A 20674-nucleotide genomic window follows, 5' to 3' on the forward strand; every position below is an offset into this window, starting at 1 on the left:
AAGTATTGGAGTTTCACCTTTAGCATCAATCCTTCCAATGAGTATTAAGGACTGATTTCCTTTAGGATGGACTGGTTGGATGTTCTTGCAGTCCAACGGACTCTCAAGAGTCTTCTCCAACACCACAGTTTAAAAGCAAAAATTCTTTGTCGCTCAGCTTTCTTTATAGTCCAACTCTAACATCCATACACGACCACTGGGAAAACCATAGCCTTGACTACATGGACCTTTGTTGACAAAGTAATGTCTCTGGTTTTCAATATACTATCTAGGTTGGTCATAACTTTCCTTCCAAGGAGTAAGCATCTTTTAATTTCATGGCTGCAGTCACCATCTGCAATGATTTTGGAGCCCAGAAAAATAAAGTCAGCCACTGTTTCCACTGTTTCCTCATCTATTTGCCATGAAGTGATGGGACCGGATGAAATGATCTTAGTTTTCTGAATATTGAGCTTTAAGTCAACTTTTTTACTCTCCTCTTTCACTTTCATCAAGAGGTTCTTCACTTTCTGCCATAAGGGTGGTGTCATCTGCATATCTGAGGTTATTGATATTTCTCCCGGCAATCTTGATTCCAGCTTGTGCTTCTTCCAGCTCAGCATTTCTCATGATGTACTCTGCATAGAGGTTAAATAAACAGGGTGACAATATACAGCCTTGATGTACTCCTTTTCCTATTTGGAACCATTCTGTTGTTCCATATCCAGTTCTAACTTTTGCTTCCTGACCTGCATACAGATTTCTCAAGAGGCAGGTCAGGTGGTCTGGTATTCCCATCTCTTTCAGAATTTTCCACAGTTTATTATGCCACACACAGTCAAACGCTTTGGCATAGTCAATAAAGCAGAAATAGATGTTTTTCTGGAACCCTCTTGCTTTTTTTGATGATCCCTCGGATGTTGGCAATTTAATCTCTGATTCTTCTGCCTTTTCTAAAACCAGCTTGAACATCTGGAAGTTCAAGGTTCACGTATTGCTGAAGTCTGGCTTGGAGAAAGCAAAGTGGAGAATAAATAAATAAAGTGCTTTGTCTCCTAAACTGCTATCTTTCTGTCTCTCAGTTTTAACTTTGTTGCTCCATCTTATCTCTCTAATGAATTTAGGTTATTTGGCAGAATTTGGCACAGAACCACTCTCCTTCATCCCTTATTTGTCATATCCTCATAGAGATCGATAATCTGGTGACGTGTTATATTTTTACTCATTCTTTTGCTCTTATGTATAAGGCATTTTTTGAATCACATTTTACAACTTTAGGAATTTTCCAGATGAAAGAACTATGCAATCTATCTAGTTATGCTAGTTAGGAAAAAGGCAAAAGTAAAGGAAAAAAGAAAATATTAGTTTCAATGCCTTGAAAATACCCAGCAGATAAGCTCTGTATGTTTGATTGAGTGAATCAGAATAAGAATTACCAGTACTTGAGAAGAGAAGGGGGCTTCCCAAGTGACTCAGTGGGTTAAGAATCTGCCTGCAATGCAGGAGATGCAGGAAGACGCGAGCTTGATCCCTGGGTTAGGAAGATCTCCTGGAGGAGAGAAATGCAACCCACTTCAGTATTCTTGCCTGGAGAATCCTATGGACAGACAAGCCTGGTGGGCTATAGCCCATAGGCTTTCAAAGGCTTGGACACGACTGAAACAAATGAGCACAGATGAGAAGAGAAGGAAGGGATGCCAAATTCCATCCCTTAGTAAATTTAAGTACTAACATAGCCTTAACAAGAGCATAAGACAGATTTTGCCTTAAAATGCCATTTCCTTACAAGGGCACTTAAAATGCAATTTCCTGGGAAGTATTAGTGGCAAAATGATAATCTTCTGGTCAAAACTCAGCCCTGCCTTGCCTAATGCTGGATGAGTGGCACAGAGTGCAGAAACTCATGGAGGGGAAATTCTGATGTCACATTAGCATGTTCTCACATATTGCTGGTTGCATACCAAGCCCATATGTCCACACAATGGCTCTTAGACGTGCCTATTGTGGTTATCCCTAAGAAGAGAAGCATCTAATAGTACAAGGTATATCTTCAAGATGTTTTGCTCTCCTTCTTTTCTGTGTTTATAAGCTCAGTGTAACTCTTCTTTCCTCCACAGTGGAATGACCCCTGACTTCTCTTTAAATCTTGGCTTTGGCATCTCTCACAAGACATCTTGGAAACTGAAGTGCTGCATCTTTGGCTGAATGTTTAAGACAGTTATTGCCTACTTAGTTTTGATAAGGTAAATCTATAAATTCTTAAACCTTAGTAAAAATGTACTCAAAAAAGATACGGAAAATTCTTTATGCCTTCCTATAAAAAAGAGCTATTTTATCTTGAATTAAACATTATTGGAATTTAAAATAATTCAATTTATATAATTTGTGACTAACAACTTTAAAAACAGTAGCTTACTTTATATTGAACCATTCCTGAATTAGCGGCATTTCAGGACAGCATTTAGGGTCTTCCCCAGTGGCTGGGTGGTAAGAGTCCACCTGCAATGCAGGAGACACAGAGACGCAGGTTTGATCCCTGCATTGGGAAGAGCTCCAGGAGAAGGAAATGGCAACCCACTACAGTGTTCTTGCCTGGAGAATCCTATAGACAGAGGAGCTTGGTGGGCTGCAGTCTTTGGGGTCGCAAAGAGTCGGACACCACTGAGCAACTGAGCGCGCCCGCACACACACACACACACACACACACACACAGGGCAGCATTTATTGTTGTTTTGTTGGGGTTAACGGTGTGGGTTCTTGAGATAAGCTAATAGTTTGATTTTCAGCTCTACCAACTGTTAGCTGTGTGACTTTGGGTAAGTCACTTAAACTCTTTCATGCCAGCAGTTAACAGGAAAATAACAATAATATTTAACAATCACATTTAACAACCACAAAATAAGATTGTTATGAGGTTTCACTGAGTTAATACATGTATATCTATTAAAAACATGCCTGGCACAACTTTAGCCAATATTTATTGATTATCAACTATTTCTTTTTGCTATGGTTCATGATGGACTAGAATGCTCTAAAGCTATTTGATAAATAATAAAGCTTCAGAAACGTTTAGTTTTAGCTAAATCTTTTTAAAATTTTAATGCAAATATATTACAATGTCATTATAAAATTTGTATAAATAAAAAATAAAAAGATAAATACACCTCCATCACTGACCATAGCTAAATTAATAGCTGTCAATAGCCCGATGTGTATTTTCTGCATTGTATGTTATTCATAAGCACACAGTTACCCTACAAAGACCCTTTGAAGATATTAGATCATTGCCTCCATATTATTCTCCAGATTGTGTTAGAAAAATAACTCAAATATACATGGCATAATCCTTTTGGGTTCATATGTATAGATCTGCCCTGTTCTTCTAATTGTGGCAAACTAGTCCTTAAAAGGTATGCATAATGAAATCTGTCTTATGAATGCCATTTAATTTGTCTCTAAGTGTTTGTTATTTCAAATAATGCCACCAATAACATTCCTATACATATAACAAAGTTCAATAACTGGCCCCATTGAAAGCCACAGTAAGAGTGAAGATTCATCTGGTTTGGGCTTCAAATTGTTTTATTTTTAATTTATTTTAAATATTTATTTATTTGGCTGCACTGAGTCTTAGTTGTGGTATATGGGTCTAGTTCCCTGACTAGGGATCAGACGTGGGCCCCCTGCATTGGGAGTGTGGAGACTTAGCCACTGGATCACCAGGGAAGTCCCTTCAAATTGCTTTAAACATTAAATAAAAAATGAGTCCACATTTATAAATCAAGTGAATTTAGATGAAAAAATACAGATTTTTGGATTATTCTCTTAAAAAAATCTAAAGATCAATAACTTCTGGGTCCTTTTCTTGAGTTGCAGTAACAAGATTTGACAGAATAGAGGCAGCTGTAATTATAAATTCATATCTATTCCACCTGCTACAGTTCTTGCCTTTTCCATTGCCTTGCACTTGGCTGGTTTTCCTCATTTATAGTACCTGCTTGATTCTCATGGGCCCTGAATTTGTGATACCTGAGATGTATCATTAAACATTTAGGTTGTATTACTAAATGATAAAGCCTAAGTTGTGAATTTCTGGGTCAAAGGGTAGAATCATGCTAAATTTTTGATAGTACTGTCAAATTATTTGTCACATTTTATTAAATACCCAGAGTGCTTTTACTTCTAGGCTCTCAGATAGACCTAGTATTTATGCAACATAAATCAAGTAGAAAAAAAAAGCAAAAATGTCTAAATTTCTTTGAATAGCAAAAAATTCAATGTAAGGATTTATAGAGGAATATTTAGAGATTGTATCAGCCTGAGTCCTGGCAAGAAACAGAATGCACACTCAGCCAAAATCTTGAGGAAAATGGGTTGAGGAACTACTCGCAGAAGCGTGGGGGGCAATAGGGCCTTCCCTGGTGACACAGCAGTAAAGAATTCACCTGTAATGCAGGAGATTCAGGTTCCATCCCTAGGTCAGGAAGATACCTTGGAAGAGGAAATGGCAACCACTCCAGTATTCTTGCCAGGAAAAAGTTCATGGACAGGGAAGCCTGGAGGGCTACAGTCCATAGAGTGGCAAAGAGTTGGACACAGCAGAGCACAGGTAGGATTAAGAGAACCAATCAAGGATGTGGAGTTTGATAAAGAAGAAGTTTGTAACCTCAATCTGGTGGGAAAGCAAGAGGACATGATATTTCAGGAGGATATGGTATTTCAAGAGCCCCTGGAAACTGGACTTCCTCATAGGAGTGGTCATGGGACACAACCACTGCTAAAATTTGCTACTGAGATAAAGTGGGAGTGCGGCTCAGCATTTTCTGGCCACTGTCTCCTTCAATCTTGCTCTCATCTGATGGTGCCTGCTATTGGTTAGGCCCCTCCAAAGCCATACAGACTGGCTGAAGCAGTTCTTAGGAGTCAGAACAGGAAGTATGGAGAATACACAGGGGAGGAATATACAAAAATAGAACGGCTACCACCGGGCTGTCTGGTCTCAAAGGTCCTAGAACACTTTCACTCTTATCATTTTCATGATCATTACATTTAAAAAATTGTATTACATCATGCAACCATAAAAAAATCTGTAGTTTATAAATATTTATTGCATTGATGAGTTTAAATGATTAAAGTGCTTGTGGGGAAATCCCCCACAATAGTAATAGAATGCATATAAAGTCTTTATCAATTTAAACAATGCTTATATTTTTTAAAGTTCATGTAGAATTACTTCAACCTTTTTAGCTTTACCAACAAGATAAAAATTTAATGAAAGCTCCCATAGGCTGAACGTAAAGAAAAACCAGAAATGTATTTTTCAAAGGGGAAAAAAATCAGATACCTAAATAATTATGTATTTGGGTAGAGAGTGATGAGAGTTTTAGATAAAGGACTTTGGAAGTTTGGAAAAAAGAAAGATCACAGTGGTTTAACTCCCTTGACACAGCTCCAGTAAGAGGTCTTTCAAAGTGCCCTTCCCTCCCACTGTAAGGAAAACTGAAATCTACAGCAAGCTAACAACTCTGCTCCTAACACTCTTCCCCTTCTGGTCCCTCCATCTGTGTTAAATTCCTATTAAGGGTTGATTGTAAATCTGATTATGCTGTTAAGTAAACCAAATCTGATTAAGCCAGTTTCGCTAATATGATGACTCAAAGCATTCAATATTAAGTAAATGAATGAATATGAATTTTAAATGAAATTTATTTTTACAAGGAATTCTAAGTGGAATGTGTTTTTAAAGAAATCGTTGATATACGAGCTAAGAAAAGTTTGCTGTTGAATTAGAAGTAGAAATTTTGAAAGTTGGAAAAGTTCATAAAATGCAAGACTGATAAAAATTTTCCAGTGTAAACATTTTCACTGTATTTAGAGTGCTTTGCACATCCTAAACATCTTGCTGCATCTTGAAGAAATAAAAAGTGGGCATCATATATTATGAATAATGGATGTGTTTTATGCAAAGAGTAGAAGGTAGAACTCTGAGGATCACTCATCAAAGAAGACTCTTGTCCTCATCACAAGTTGCAACCGAAGCATTTGTCTATGTTTCAAAATTCATTAACATTCAATATGTGTGTAGCATGTAAAAAGTATTTGTGGCTATCATATTTTTGGATTAATTAACTCATTGGAAGTCCTAAATGAGTCAGAAGAGAGCTTCCTCTAATTTCAGCTAAGAAGATAAGGCACTTTCCTAAAGAAAGGGTAATTTTCTGCTGGGCCCTTGCTAGATATCCCATTACTAGCCTTATTTATATAAGGAATCAAACTCTTCCTCAGTGAGTAAATCAATTACATTGAGCAAACATTTATTGAATTTCCATGGCCTTCAGGATAAAAGGGAAGTTATTGAACATGGCATAAAAGTATATTCATGATCTGGTTCATCTCCCATTGCTCCTCCCCTAACTTATCTTTTCAGAATAACAAGACAATGTACTTGTGAATTTTAAACTCCTACTATGTGTCAATATTGTATGCTTTTGTACGTTCTCTTTCAGAGGCCTGAAATGCCTATCATGTCATCAGGTGTGTATTGAATGCTGATTATTCTTGAAAATTTGTTCATTAAAAAAAAAATCAGATTCATTCCTCTGCAATTTTTATACCAAATTTTCATTTCAAAGGAGAAAGACTTATAGATAACTACTTATTAGAATTGTGTTTCTAATAATTGTATTAAGGATACTCAAAACCACACACACACACACAATATCACGCTACTAGAGGATGTTCTAGTGTATTAGAACAAATAATTTAAAATGATGCTTGTATAGAAGTCATATTTACAAAAGGACTTAAGGTTAACTAAAAGTATTTAAAGCTCAGTACATTGTTAAATGCCTGGTACATGTGTTGTCAGAAAACACATCATAAGATATAGTGTTAACCCAATGATATAAACAAAGGTGGACAGAAAATAATGAAAAAATGTCTAAAAATTTATTGTGTGTAACTCTAGGTGGTGGCATTAGATTACAGCTGTTATTTTAGTCTGTATGGTCCAATCTTTAAAAACAGTTAATATGCGTTACTTTGATAACAAATAAAATATTTAAACAAGTCTCAATACTTTGTTCAAGGGTTATCACTTTTCTTATGAAGTGCTCCTGAATCATTCATCCTTACCAGGCATTACCTTCTCTCCACTGACATTATTTTTTACAAATAGTAGCAAGTATATTGAGTTTATTTCTCTACTTTTGTGTCTCCTCAACAAGACAGAAAACTTTTGAAAGAGATTGTTTCAAAAACTTCTCTCCAATATTAATGCATATTATAGTATAATCTGAATATTGGGCATGTTTGGGGTTCAAACAATATAATATAACATGAGTTTCTTCAACAAAATTAGCAATATTCTCTACTTGGCAGAAGGGAAGAGGGGAATGCTCCTTATGTGACTTCTCAACATTAGGCCCAAGTCCTATAAAACTCCATGATCTTCTCCTAGGTCGAGACAGTGCTAAATAAGTTTTAATACCATCAGGCCATGAATATTATATAGTTCAAGACAAAGTTTTCCCTGAATTTTCTTGTGTTTCTTCAAATACTTATTATTTGTTTTTGGAAAAAGCCTAAGGAAATTGGCATATTGTTTACTTTTTAAAAAATATTAACAATAAGTATCAGAGTTTGATTTTTTCACACTAGTGAGCATGAGTCATTTTTTAAAAAATCTGTTTATTTTCTAATTATATATTTTTATATTGAGTACCTTAGGGAAGAAAATAATTGCAATGATTTGAATTCATAATATAATTAATCCCTGGGTTCAATAAATATCCTTTATAATTATACCCAGTCAATATTAAAAATGTTTGTAGACACTAAGTCAGCTAACAAAATAAGTAAAATAACTATATGAAATATAAATGTCAGGAATGGGTAACATCCATGATCAGTTAAGTCACTTTGCCACTGTTTTTTTTTTTTTTTTAACATGATTCATATTTACTTCAATCACAAACACATTCATTGCAAGTGTTAACTTACACCACTGATGCTAGCATCTTAAAACTAAGATCTTAAAAGAAACTTCAGTTTAATGCAAAGAAATTCAACAAGAAAATTTTTGGACACTTGATCAGAAGATTTTGGTGGCTGTCAAAATACTCATGTGTACACAAAGGTACAGGAAAGCCTGAGAAAGAAGAGCTGTTTCCGTTTCCCATTGAACACAGGATCCAAGAAACAAGTGAACCAAATATTCTATTGAAAGTAGCCATCCAACCATACAGTGCCAATAAAGAACTTCTTACGTTAGTAATGGACCACATTTTAAAAGCCTTGGCAAATGTTACAAAAACAAAATATTTAGAGTAATATTTATAAATACAAACATAATTAGTTTTTTGCCTTCTATAAGTAATAATCTTTGAAATGCTAAAAATGAGGTCCAACTGTGGTTCTTTTCTGGTGTGGCAAGCTGTAGGTGCACACGGTCTACTGATTTACCTTCTCGAAGTTTTCTTGGAAGCAGTTGGATGGGGCTTAATTGCAGGAGAAGCTGATGTCCTATTGGCTGGGCAGACTCCTGCATTGGTTTCCACAAACTGAAATGCCTTCACCAAGCAGAGGGTTTCTTCCATTCTTCAGCCCACTGGGAGATCACTGATACTCAAATGCTTGATGGCTCCATTGGCGTCAATTGTCAAAAGAACTCACAGTGAAGGATCAGAACCTTCTCACTGCACACTGTAGTGTCGAGGGAGCTGTTTAGTCAAATCTGACAAGAGCTTACTGTTCATGTGGCCCAAACCAGTGTTCTTCCTCTGTGTGTTTATCTAGGCCAGGTGGCTGAAATGGGAACCCATTGATACTGCAGCAAGTTCACAGTTCACATCATGAAATTCATTGGCTTTGTCACTGAAAGCAATTGTGAAATTTCTGTTCACAAAAGTGAAATCCAAAGGATAAAAGAAGAGCACCAAATATTTCCCCTTAAAGTCATCAGTTTAGTTGCTCAGTTGTGTCTTTGAACTCTCTAGTGCCAATGGCTGCACCCTTAATATAGGGCACTTGCTGGGTGATGGCAAGGATATGGTGTGAGGAACTGATGCTAGAGGCCAATTTTGCTTGGCGAGAACCAGACCACAATGCATTTGTCAAGCACGTTCTTCCGCAGACATAAGGGCTGCATAGACAGAAATGCCTCAAGGAATGGTTTTCACATGTCAGACAAGCGATGCCCAGAGTAACCGTCTCATCGTGGAGGCCATATGATGACTTGTGATGACCAGTGATAGTCTCTTATTGAGCTTAAAAACTTTTTTTTCCTTAAAGTTTCTACCAACTTCATGAGAAAAAGACTAAAACCTGTATTTTTAGCTTTTAGACAAATGACTCGTTTGCCTCATTTCTGGTTTTTCAGTTTAAATTAGTAAGTACATAAGTAAATTGAGTGCTTTTATATCTATCTCTCTGCTAGATGAAAGAAAAATTAATGACAATAAGAATAAGTTGCCCTAGCATGAGAAAATGGACCCCAAAGCTGTATTTGAATTGTGGTTGGAAGTGTGAAGGTATGGTTGGAACTCTGGGAGCAGCATAGAAGAGGTGAATGAATTGCTTGAGTGGCCTAGGTGTGAGAAGTGGCTTTTTGGAGGAGGTGACCTGGTTGCCAAGCAGCAGGTGAAGAGTGGACCAAAGTGAGAGCAAAATAGCACAGGGATTAATTGTGAAGACATATTTGTTCACTACAACTGCACTATTAGTTGAAGCTTTGTCGCATCCTCTGTTTTGGGTATAGGTAGTTCACACTCTGCATTATTATCAGCAGAAGGAAGTTCAGATGAGCTGAGCAGGCTTGTGAGACCAGCTATCTGTGAAACCCAAGTTGCTCAGTGGGGAAGACAGATACTGTATACATTCTAAGATGCGTGTAAAACATGATGAGAAGGAAATGGTGGTTTGGATTTATATGTAATAAAGTTGGAAACGTGGGAAATCATGAATGGGACTCTATAGTGTAGGGGAAGGGAAGGAAGTTCATTATATCTTTGGATAGGAGAAAGTCTACTCTTAGGAAATGATGTTTGAGCTGATAAATGATGAAGTTGAGATTATTGGATAATGGGTTGGATGTGTGAAGTAAAAGGGTGGAAGTGTTACTTGCTCAATCTTTTCTGACTCTTTGCTATACTATGGACTATAGCCCACCAGGCTCCTCTGTCCATGGAACTCTCCAGGCAAGAATTCCCAACCCAGGGATAGAACCTGGGTCTCCAAGGTTCAGAGGCAGACTCTTGACCCTCTGAGCCATGAGGGTGGAGCTAAGGATTATTCTCCAACTACCGGCATGGACAGCTGAAAATGGAAATGCTATCACTTGTCTTGGAAAACTGATTTTGAGATGCCTGGGAGGCATCTTGAGTAGATAAATGGACCACATATTTGGGTTTGAAAATTAGACAAGGTCAGTCTGGACTAGAGGTGAGATTTACTGAAGCCACAGACATATGCAGGATCACTTAGGAAGGTTCAGAAAGAGATGAGCATGCAGTCAGGGATAGTGCTGGTAAATTTCAACATTTAAAAAATGGGTAACAAATGACAAACCACAAAGAGACCTGGACAAGACAGCTAAAAAAGTGGGTGGGAAAGCAATAGTGTGTGGTGTTGACACTGAATTAAAAAGTGTGCAAATGTGTGTGGTTAAAGGAAGGAGTGGTTAACAGGTCAAATGTCATGGCTAGGTCGAGCAAAATAAGAATTAGGAGTCTGTTGGATTTAGAGATATGGGTAGAGATCATTGGATATCTCAACAAGAAGAGCTTCTTCTTGGAAGAAGAGAAAGCTGCTCTGAATGAGTTAATTTGAAAAAGAGAAGTGAAGAAATGGCAACGCTGATTGAAGATAACTGCTTTGAGAATTGTGGCTTTTGACAAGATGAGAAAGATAGGGTTGAAGCTAACTCAGTGTGAGGTAGCCTCTATTACTGTCCTGGTTTTAGACAAAAGAAAACTGAAGGCACGGAGAGGTTAAGCAGCTTGCCCAAGGTCACATGGTTAGAGTGAGAGTTAGAATTAAGCCCTAGGCAGTGGACTCTAAAGCTTGTCCTTTTACAGAAACAGCGTGTGCTGAATTGAGGAGTGTATGCTCTCTTGCCTTGTCACCTGGCATAACCTATTATTCCACTTTTACAGCTGAGGTCTGAAGTCCTGTTTGAGATTGACCAAGGTCATACCATAAGTGACAGAGATGGTATTTAACTTCAGCTATTTCTACTCCTTGTCTTGTGCTTTTCCCCCTTGGCCATAATTGAATCGCCTCTGTGTCTAATTTCAGGCGCAGTGATTCCCTTTTGCCCTGAGTGTTGTTTGCACCTCCAGCCTGTGTACCGCCTGCTCAGTAATGATCTAATACTTACTGTGTGGGCTTCAGAATTTATTTGATTTGGAGCAACTGAAACGGCCTGTTGGCAAGGACTAAATATAAGATTGTGAATCCAGGGACAAGGATGCATATTTCTGGCCAAAGAGGATCTTGCTAGCTATGGTAAAACACTGCAAAGTATTGGCAACAGTTGCTATAACGAAAATGAATTCTCTAATTCTAAATGCTTGTGGTATGTAATGTAAATTCATATGAAAGGAAGGAATACAGAATGAAAGCAATGAAGTTTAATATTTCTAATGTATTGCACCCAGTTTAGAAAAGTGGAGTTTTTCAGTTTGCAAAGCAAAATAATTTTGGGAGTCTTGCCTTGACAGTCACACGCCAGAGTCATTATTTTGCACAACACATGCACCTTGCAGAGTTCGGAATAGATTACTTTTGTTGTTACCTCCCTTGTTTCTTCGCAACATCCTATGTTGTGACTGGCCAATACATTTTGCTACACTGATTTGACTGAGGGAGAAACCACAGCACCGTGTGGTTGAAATGACTCATTCAGTCTCGTAAAAGTGGCCTGTGTGAGAGCCAGGGTTAGGATTTGGATCTTCCATCTTGAATGCCACGCTTTGTGTTAAACCACATGGTGTTCCAATATATCACTTGGCCCATTTAAACCACATGGATAATTCATTTTTCAACACCCTGGTTATATGTCATCTTAGCTGTCATTTCCATTAGCTGCTTACACACCTGCATGTAGCTCACACCAGCCTCCTTTTCTGCCTGTTCTGACATCAGGAGCAGTGCTTATTAAGCAATAGAAAAAGACTGAAATGCAACAACGACAACAACACCCTTCTTTGTTCAGCCCTGGTGTATTTTACTTCCGGCTTCTGTTCATACGGAATTCAGTATCACTTTACCTCTATGATACTTGCCTAGGGGAACTCTCTCACTATTCCATTTTGTTGCTTGAAAACTTTCAGCATCTTTCCGTATAGGAGAATAACATTTTTGCATTTATGTCTGATGGAGCTTTGGAAATATCAGAAAACCTTTTACCACTATCTTGTTTAAGTAACACAAAAGGAGCTGGGGTTGAAACCCAGGGTACAAACCCCCATGACAGATGGTGTATTTTCAATTCAGGTTCACCACCAACACGTTCTTAGGCAGAGAAGAAATACAGAATCGCATCCCACAAGCCCCCCTTCTCCATATGGTTCCAGTTTAGTGTCTGCCAATGAAAGGCATTCACATGAGATTTGGAAGACAGAAGAGAAGGAAAGATTGAATAGAGGAGGGAATGGCCCTGGTTCATACATTTGTGCATCCAAAAAAATATTTATTAAGATCCTACATGTGGCAGACATTCTGAAAATACAGCCCTTAGTCTCACAGAATTCATCTATTCTGAGTGAGTGAAGAGACCAAAATAAAAAAACAAAAACTCACAAAAACAAAACAAAAAGTGAACTAACAAGAGAATATAAAGATATGTTTCAGTAGTATATTATACTACTATAATCAGTAGTATTATAAAAACAGAACAAAAATATGGTAGATGGGAGATTTTAGAGAAGGAAGTAGATATACTTGAATTTTTGTTTAGGAGTATTCTTAAGTTCTAAAAGATGGTCTAAAGTTGATTTCTTGAGGGACATTTTATCTTTTGAAACCTTTCTGGAATGTCTTAATTGTTCAGTTTCGATTGAGTTGGATATCATGCACTTGTGTAGTTAACAGTGATTTCTTTAAATACCCAGTGGCACTAGCTGCTGTGATCAGAATGCTGTCTTGATCTGTGGTTTGAGATGCTGTTTGTCTGGCTTCTGAAAATCCATAATACTGTCCCCTTTCACAAAACCTGTCAGATCAGGAACAAATGGAATTTCAAGGGAGTCACTCTAACTTACCAATGGTACCTGGGACTGTGTTCCACAGATTTCTGTAAATTTTATACTGATTTGCTCATATGCTATCAGTAGGTCACCTTGGTCCTGTACTTTACGGAATTCGACAGGAAGGTGACATAATAAGCAAATGTCTGAATAGATTTGGAGAACACTCTGGATAGGCTCAAATAGGGCAGATTTAACCCAAGCTTCCCTGTCCCTCTCCTTAGGTAGTGATGAACAAGCAGGAGGCCTTCTTTCTATGGACAGAATTGAGTGTCTCTCCTTTGGAGATCGACGTTGATTTACGAGGAAGTGCACAGAGTGTGTCTTAAGGGCATCGAGCTGTAATTGCTCTCCTTCAAAGTGGACTGTTGTGCCCTCATCCTTCAGCTAAAGGGGAACTGCATAACACCATGTGTTTATTTGACTTATGATTTATTTCTTTTGAAGGGATTATGTCCTTTGTCAAAACATTCTTTTCACTGGGGATGGGAGATTTAAGGAATAAAGAGACTTTAGTCTTAGCAGGCTACTTTTTCTGTTAATTTTGCTTACCTCTGGGATCCTTTTATTTAAAAAATTCCTTATGTTTTATATGCATGTATCTACTTTGAGATTTATAATAAAAATTATCTTTCTTCATTCTCCTCCTTTCATCTTCATTACCCACCTCTGTACCTTCCCTACCTTTCACATCCATCACATTTAGGTCTTAAATTGTGCTGGGAAAATAGTCCTTTTCTTTCCAGTTCAACTTCTAGAAATAGGAGCAAAGAAGTTGGATTCTGGCGAAGGCTTTTTACTTGATTACTTTGGTAAACTGGAGCCAGACACTTTCCTTAGATATGGGGATCTGAGTTTCACTGCCTTATTTGTGGAAAGAAGGAATTTTATTAGAAAAGCATTGTTAAACATTATAGACTCAGGACCCCTTTATATTCCAGAAGCATTTCAGGTCCTGGGCTTCCCAAGTGGTTCAGGGGTAAACAATCTGCCTGCCAAGCAGATGTGGGCTCAACCCCTGGGTTGGGAAGATTCCCCTGGAGAAGGAAATGGCAACCCACTCCAGTATTTTTGCCTGGAAAATCCCATGGACAGAGGAGCCTGGTGGGCTACAGTCCATGGGGTCACAAAGAGTCAGACATGACTGAGCGACTAAACAACAGCAAACAGCTTCAGGTCTTATAGAGTTTTTTTTCTCTGGGGAACGTTAATCCAGTGTCCATGCTGTGAGAGCCAATTGTTAACTAGTCAAGATTTCTACAATCTTGTGGTTAAATCATTAGTAGCTTGAAATCAACCATGGAGGGAATATTTATATCATGGAAATTGGCCAGTGCTATCAAATTGTTTTTTTTTTTAATTAAGTGAACTGATTTATCAGAATGTTGCTGACTTATCATGGAAGAAATTAAAATTGAGAAATTAAAACATATTTGTTAGGAAATTAAAAATAAAAATAGGTGCAATATATGCTATTCTAAATCTTTTCATAAAAGTTAGTTACATTTTCAGAAAAAAAACATTGAGTGGCTTTTCCAAATACTTTTGATGTCTGACTTTATAGAAGACAACTGTATTATTACATGAGCTTCTATATTCAGTAGGCTGCGATATAGGTCATGAGCATTGGATAAGTTCAGTGTTTGCTTATGAAAGAAAGAACTTAAGTCAAATACTATCTTCATATTATTAAAAATAGTTTTAATTAATACTATCTTCATATTAAAAATAGTTTCAACCTCATTGAGCCACTGAGGAGGTACCTCACATACTTCAGATCATACTTTGGAAACCACTGTGTCAGAGAATTTCTAGAGTCATTTCTATCCCAGAAAAAAATAAAATAAAAATTCACTAGTCTAAGTTCCCCTTTCATGTGTCTGTTTTGGAGGGGTGTGACTTAGTTAGGGAGGAGGCCCCTTGGCAGTTGAGGGTGGGTTTGAATAGTGGAACTCACATTTAACAAGAGTGGGGACTCTCCCACTGCTCATCAGTGTGCCTGAACCGCCATTATCTTTCCTCCCTTCTTTTTTCACCTAATTTTTATTTGAATATAGTTGCCTTACAGTGTTGTTTTCATTTCTACTGTACAGCAAAGTGAATCAGCTCTGTGTGATTCACTTTAGATTTCCTTCCCATTTAGGTCACATCAGAGTATTGAGTCGAGTTCCCTGTCCTACAGAGTAGGTTCTCATTAGTTACCTATTTTACACATAGTGGTGTGTATATGTCAATCCCGGTCTCTCAATTCATCCCACCCCCTTGTTCCTTGGTGTCCATACGTTTGATCTCTACATGTGTCTCTCTTGATTCTTCTTCTTTCCTTATCATTTTCCAGTCCACCAGGCAAAGTGAGCAGGAGTCGAGGAATTCTAAGGCATTGACCATGTGTGCCCACTGCAACAGAGTTTGAGCTCAAGGGAAAGCAGCAGCCAGCTTAAGAGGTGGACCATGATGGACAACTTCAGCCCTGAGAATAGAAAGGTGTTCTGAGTGTGTGTGAACTTGAGAGACTGCTGTTCTCTCCAGGCACACCAGGGTCACAGCCATCTTTGTTGCCTTTGAGTAGAAAGAACTATGAACAATGGCGTAGAGCAGAGTTGCCAAACATTTTCTGTAAAGAGCTGGACAGTACTTTCTTTTTTTTTTTGCTTTGCACGCCATACAATCTTGATGCAACGACACAACTCTGTTATAGTGCAAAAACAGCCATAAACAATATGTAATTGAATGGGATTGGTTATGTTCCAATAATCCATTATATGGGAACCTCAGTCTAGGCATAAAACAAATTGATTTTGTCTACTGGTAAAATTTGCTTTCTTACTTTAACATGTCTTGTTTGATAGAATCTCCAAAATGTCTGTGCAACTTAGACCTTTGTACTGAATGGCAAATGCTGGATTGTCAAAGATATCTGACTAGCTGGGGTAAATCTAATGAGGTGGTTGGTAGAAATAATAACAAGGATACTACTTGCTATGTGCCAGATACTGTTCTAAGCACTTAACATGATTTAATCCTCACAGCAACCCCATAATTAAGCACAAGCATTATTATTCTCATTTTATTTCTCAGGAAATGGATGCATGAGAAGATTAAGTAATTTGCCCAAGTTTATGCAGCTAGTAAATTATAGAGCAAGGATTTGGACCTAGGCAATGTATCCTATACCACTCTGCTGCCTGATATCTAAAGGTCTTATGCACATGGGCACACATTTGGAGGTCAGCTGGATATGGGGACTAATTACGGTGGGGAGCAGCACCCTGAATTTAAATTTAAAGTTGGGCATAAGGCCTTCTTGGGCTTTCCTGGTGGCTCAGCTGGTAAAGAATCCTCATGCAACGCAGGAGACCTGGGTTTGATCCCTGGGTTGGAAAGATCCCCTGGAGAAGGGAATGGCAACCCCCTCCAGTATTCTGGCCTGGAGATTTCCATGGACTGTATGGTCCATGGTGTTGCAAAGAGTCAGACACGACTGAGCGACTTTCAGTTTCATAAGGCTTTCTCAAGAGCTAGATAATACATTTATATAGGATGTTCAAAATTCTCTCAAAGTCAGACGCTCTAATCACACAAAGCTTATAAAGAAGACACACTAGGGAGAACAATATTCTGACAGCAGCATTCTCAGTATCACTAATGAAAGAAAAAGTGAACATATTGAAGGACAGCGAATGGTACCATCTCATGAATGGAGAAAACCGAGCAAAGAAAGGAATGATAAATAGAAAAAGAGAAGTAAAGTGAATGCCCAGAGTATATTTAAACAAATCTTTAGACTATTAAGTACATTATTTTTTAAATAATAATTAAATGCGATTATTTCCAATGGAGCATTTTGGTAGAAGCTGTGTATGTTTTCTTAAATGACTGTGCAAAGCGAGTTTGAACAAGCTAAATTGTCTGGAATTAACTTTCAAGGTTAAATTAACAGAAAAAGCAAAAGGAAGAGTAGAACATAAGGAGAATAAGGAAGGAAGCCATTTCCATAGATTCCTCCTTTCCACGAGCCCTCTGGACTGTTTGTTTTTTTTTTTTTTTTTTTTTGCTCCTCTGAAGTGGTGTTCTGTAAAGTGCCTGCCTGCATGCATGCATGTTCAATCTCTCAGTCGTGTCTCTTTTTGATCACATGAGCCAGCCAGACTCCTCTGTCCATGGAATTTTCCAAGCAAGAATACTGGAGTGGGTTGCCATTTCCCCCTCCAAGGGATCTTCTCGACCCAGGAACTGAACCCACATCCCCTGTGTCTCCCGCATTGGCAGGCGAATTCTTTACCACAGAGTCACCTTGTCCCTCTCCAGGTGCGGTGGCTCAAAACCATCCATTGTGGGACAGAAAGAATATGCTAGAACTTTCATTTCTGTTTCGTTCTCTTTCTCGTAGAATAATCTAAGTCATGCAATCCAGGGTTAGATTGGCAGCTTTGTGATGATTGAAGACAGATTCATTCTGTCTTCCTATTCTGTCCCTCTAAGGCATTTCTCATTTGCATAAAGACAATTCAGTGCCAGGGCCACCTTCAGTTCAGTTCAGTTCAGTTCAGCCACTCAGTTGTGTCCGACCCTTTGCGACCCCATGGACTGGAATACGCCAGGCCTCCCTGTCCATCACCAACTCCCGGAGATTGCTTGAACTCATGTCCATTGAGAGTCATAAAAAGAGAAGGATTTGAGAAAGAGGAGAGGACAGTCAGGAAGTCCTATGTTTTCCTTTCCCCTTCTCTTGGCCAGAGGTTATTCCCAGGGCCATACACAGCTGCAAAGGGGAACTGAGAAATATAAACCCCAGCTCTACCTGCCTGTACCTGTCTTTTACTAAAGAAGAGAGGAGGATATAATTGGTGACAACTAGCTGCCATCCCATAATATTTAAAGGGGATTTTAGACTTAAAGATCAGTTATGCATTTTCTTTAACAAAATATGAGAATGACAGTAAGTTTGCTGTGTTGACTAACAGCTTTAGGAAAGGAGCTCCACTAACAGTCACGAAAATCAATATGTATGCAATATTTCTCTTTAAGGTGATGATGAGAAAGGATTTTTTAAAAATACATATGCTATGGAGGGAACATTTTGTAAAAAGATACTTGAAATTGGATTAATTTTTTGGCTAAATAGTATCCAAGTGAATCACCTATAAAATATTTTATACAGTATGCTTAAAATTTTGTAAATAGAATTTTTAAGTCTTCCAAAGTTGTTTCAATGCATTTATAATCAATTTATTAAAAGTGGAAAAATGTAACATATTTGCCTTAATATGTGTTTTAGATGTATTTAGATGAACTACTTTTTCATTACTATGTGAAAAGATGAAATTTGACTAGCCCTATTAAAACCTGAAACTTTGGTTACCTGTAGGAGAGAAGGAAAAACTGTCAACAAAGTATTTCTCCAAATGGTATGTACAAACTCTTATAAGATTTCCTTTTATGCTATAATGGACCTTAAATTAGATATCAAAAACTATTAAGTTATATTTATTAGGGCTCTAATTTTACTATTAATTTTTAGCATTATTTGGAACATTATTAATTTGTAACATTGATAAATGAAGCAAAATGAAAATCTTTACAGATATTATTCACTTAATTTTTCTTTCATTTTTCTTTGATGTAAATATGTTTGTGAATACTTAATAATATAGCCAACTTAATGGTATGATTTTATATGCCATGTCTGTAAGGATAAATCAATAAACATATGAATGATGCTGGTATATTAATTTTAGTGATGTAGTGGGAAATCAAAAAGGTTTGGAGAGCAGTAGTTTTCAAAGGACTGTTTTTGCTCCAGGGGGATGGAGCTTTTACTTTTTCAATCAGAAATAAGAGAAATAGGCTGTACTAAAATTTAAAGTGTAGATTGACACTGATGAACTCACATGCTATATATGCAAAAGAGCCCAAGTTATCCTCTCTCGTCTCTGGATTAGTTTAGAAACAAAACTCTGGATGCTTTGTGAGGGGCTGAGTCCTGAGCATTCCGAGGGACTAGTGGCGCCAGTGTCTCCCACCTGTGATTTTAAGACTCTAGGAAACGTGCACCCATGGCCAGTGCTACTTGCTGGGTGGGAACACCCTTCACTCTATTTTGCCCACGTCCCTATTTATCTTCTTACCAGTTTGCCTAACTCTTGAAACTAAAATTCAGAGTTTCTGGTAGCTGAGTTAGCAAGGTCATGTGAAGAGTTTGCTTAATTTCAGTCCTACAAAGAGCAAATATATTTTGATATCAACAACTTGCAGCCCTAGGAATCAGGAAAATTGGGCAATGAAAGACCCCAGAGAAATGTGTGTGTGTTTATTTATTTATTTTTTATTGAGCATTAGTTCAATGGTATATTGCTACTTCTGCAGTTACCATTTTCTTGGCCATAGGACAGAGTACTTGTCAAACTCTTATAACTCTCTATACCCCCTGAAGACATCATGGCTTCCTAAAGTTACTTTTCTGCATTAACTTTTAGTTTAAACTCTCACGGCCTATTTTTGTTCTGTGACAGTTCTTCATTTTTCAGCCTTCGCTGAGTTTAACTGAAAAATCACACACAATGGAAATTGGAGCTTTTCTCATCTAGGTCCGTTGTTTTCTTTCATCTTTTAGGGGACATTGGTGCTTAGTTTCAGGTTGCTTAAAACCCATGAAAATCTCGAACTATTTGAGATGTTACTAATAAATACCCAGTAATTTATTCTCATTAAAAATTTCTAACCTGCATAATTTGTACCTGTTATTCCTAGCCCATTCCTCTAGTACTTCATTCCTCCTAATATGATTTAATCATCTTTTTTAGTCTACATTCTTTTAGGGTGAATGATATTTGGTTGGTAGCCAGTTGTCCATTGGTTGATAGTTGCCACCTGTGATGTCATAGTACTTAGGTTCTCATCCTCAAATTGTCCTTGGCTCTATCTGGAGATCCCCGAAGGAATTTTCAAGCTTTTCAGCCATGTTGCCATGTGCCTCAGCTCTGCTTTGGCTCTCACTTGTCCGTATCTATATTTGCTGCCTGCAGTGAAAAACCCAAGATTTCCAAACCTTACAGAAAACAGTGCTGGGGACCATGCCAAGAAGAGGGAAGGGGCACCTCCCTCCTCTTTGTGTCTTAAATTATCTTCAGATGCCAGAATCAGCTTTTCACTCTGTCATCAACTCCCCTCAGAAGTTCTATTAGCTTCTTCCCATTTCTCTATAGTTGATTTGCACCTAACTCAAAGGACAGGTGGGATAAAGATCCTATCCTTCTCCATTCTTCAGTTAATTCTTCCTCTCCCACACTTGCTCCCACCCTATCCTTCTGCATTCTCACTTACCAATAAATAAATAAATATAAAGCATCCACACATAGAAATGAATATACTTTACCATCGGACTTGGAAGAAAGTGTATAGGGGATGGGTTTGACATGAAGGGTTAGGGGTGGTCTCTTGACTACACT

The 20674-nt window shown here is 37.8% G+C and overlaps 1 pseudogene; it reads right to left on the minus strand.

Moving 5' to 3' along the window:
• Positions 1 to 8430: 8430 nt before the first annotated feature.
• Positions 8431 to 9206, minus strand: LOC120878898 (annotated as a pseudogene).
• Between the last annotated feature and the right edge of the window lie 11468 nt (positions 9207 to 20674).

Source organism: Oryx dammah, unplaced genomic scaffold (genome assembly GCF_014754425.2).
Source record: "Oryx dammah isolate SB20612 unplaced genomic scaffold, SCBI_Odam_1.1 HiC_scaffold_19, whole genome shotgun sequence".
NCBI classification, from domain to species: domain Eukaryota; kingdom Metazoa; phylum Chordata; class Mammalia; order Artiodactyla; family Bovidae; genus Oryx; species Oryx dammah.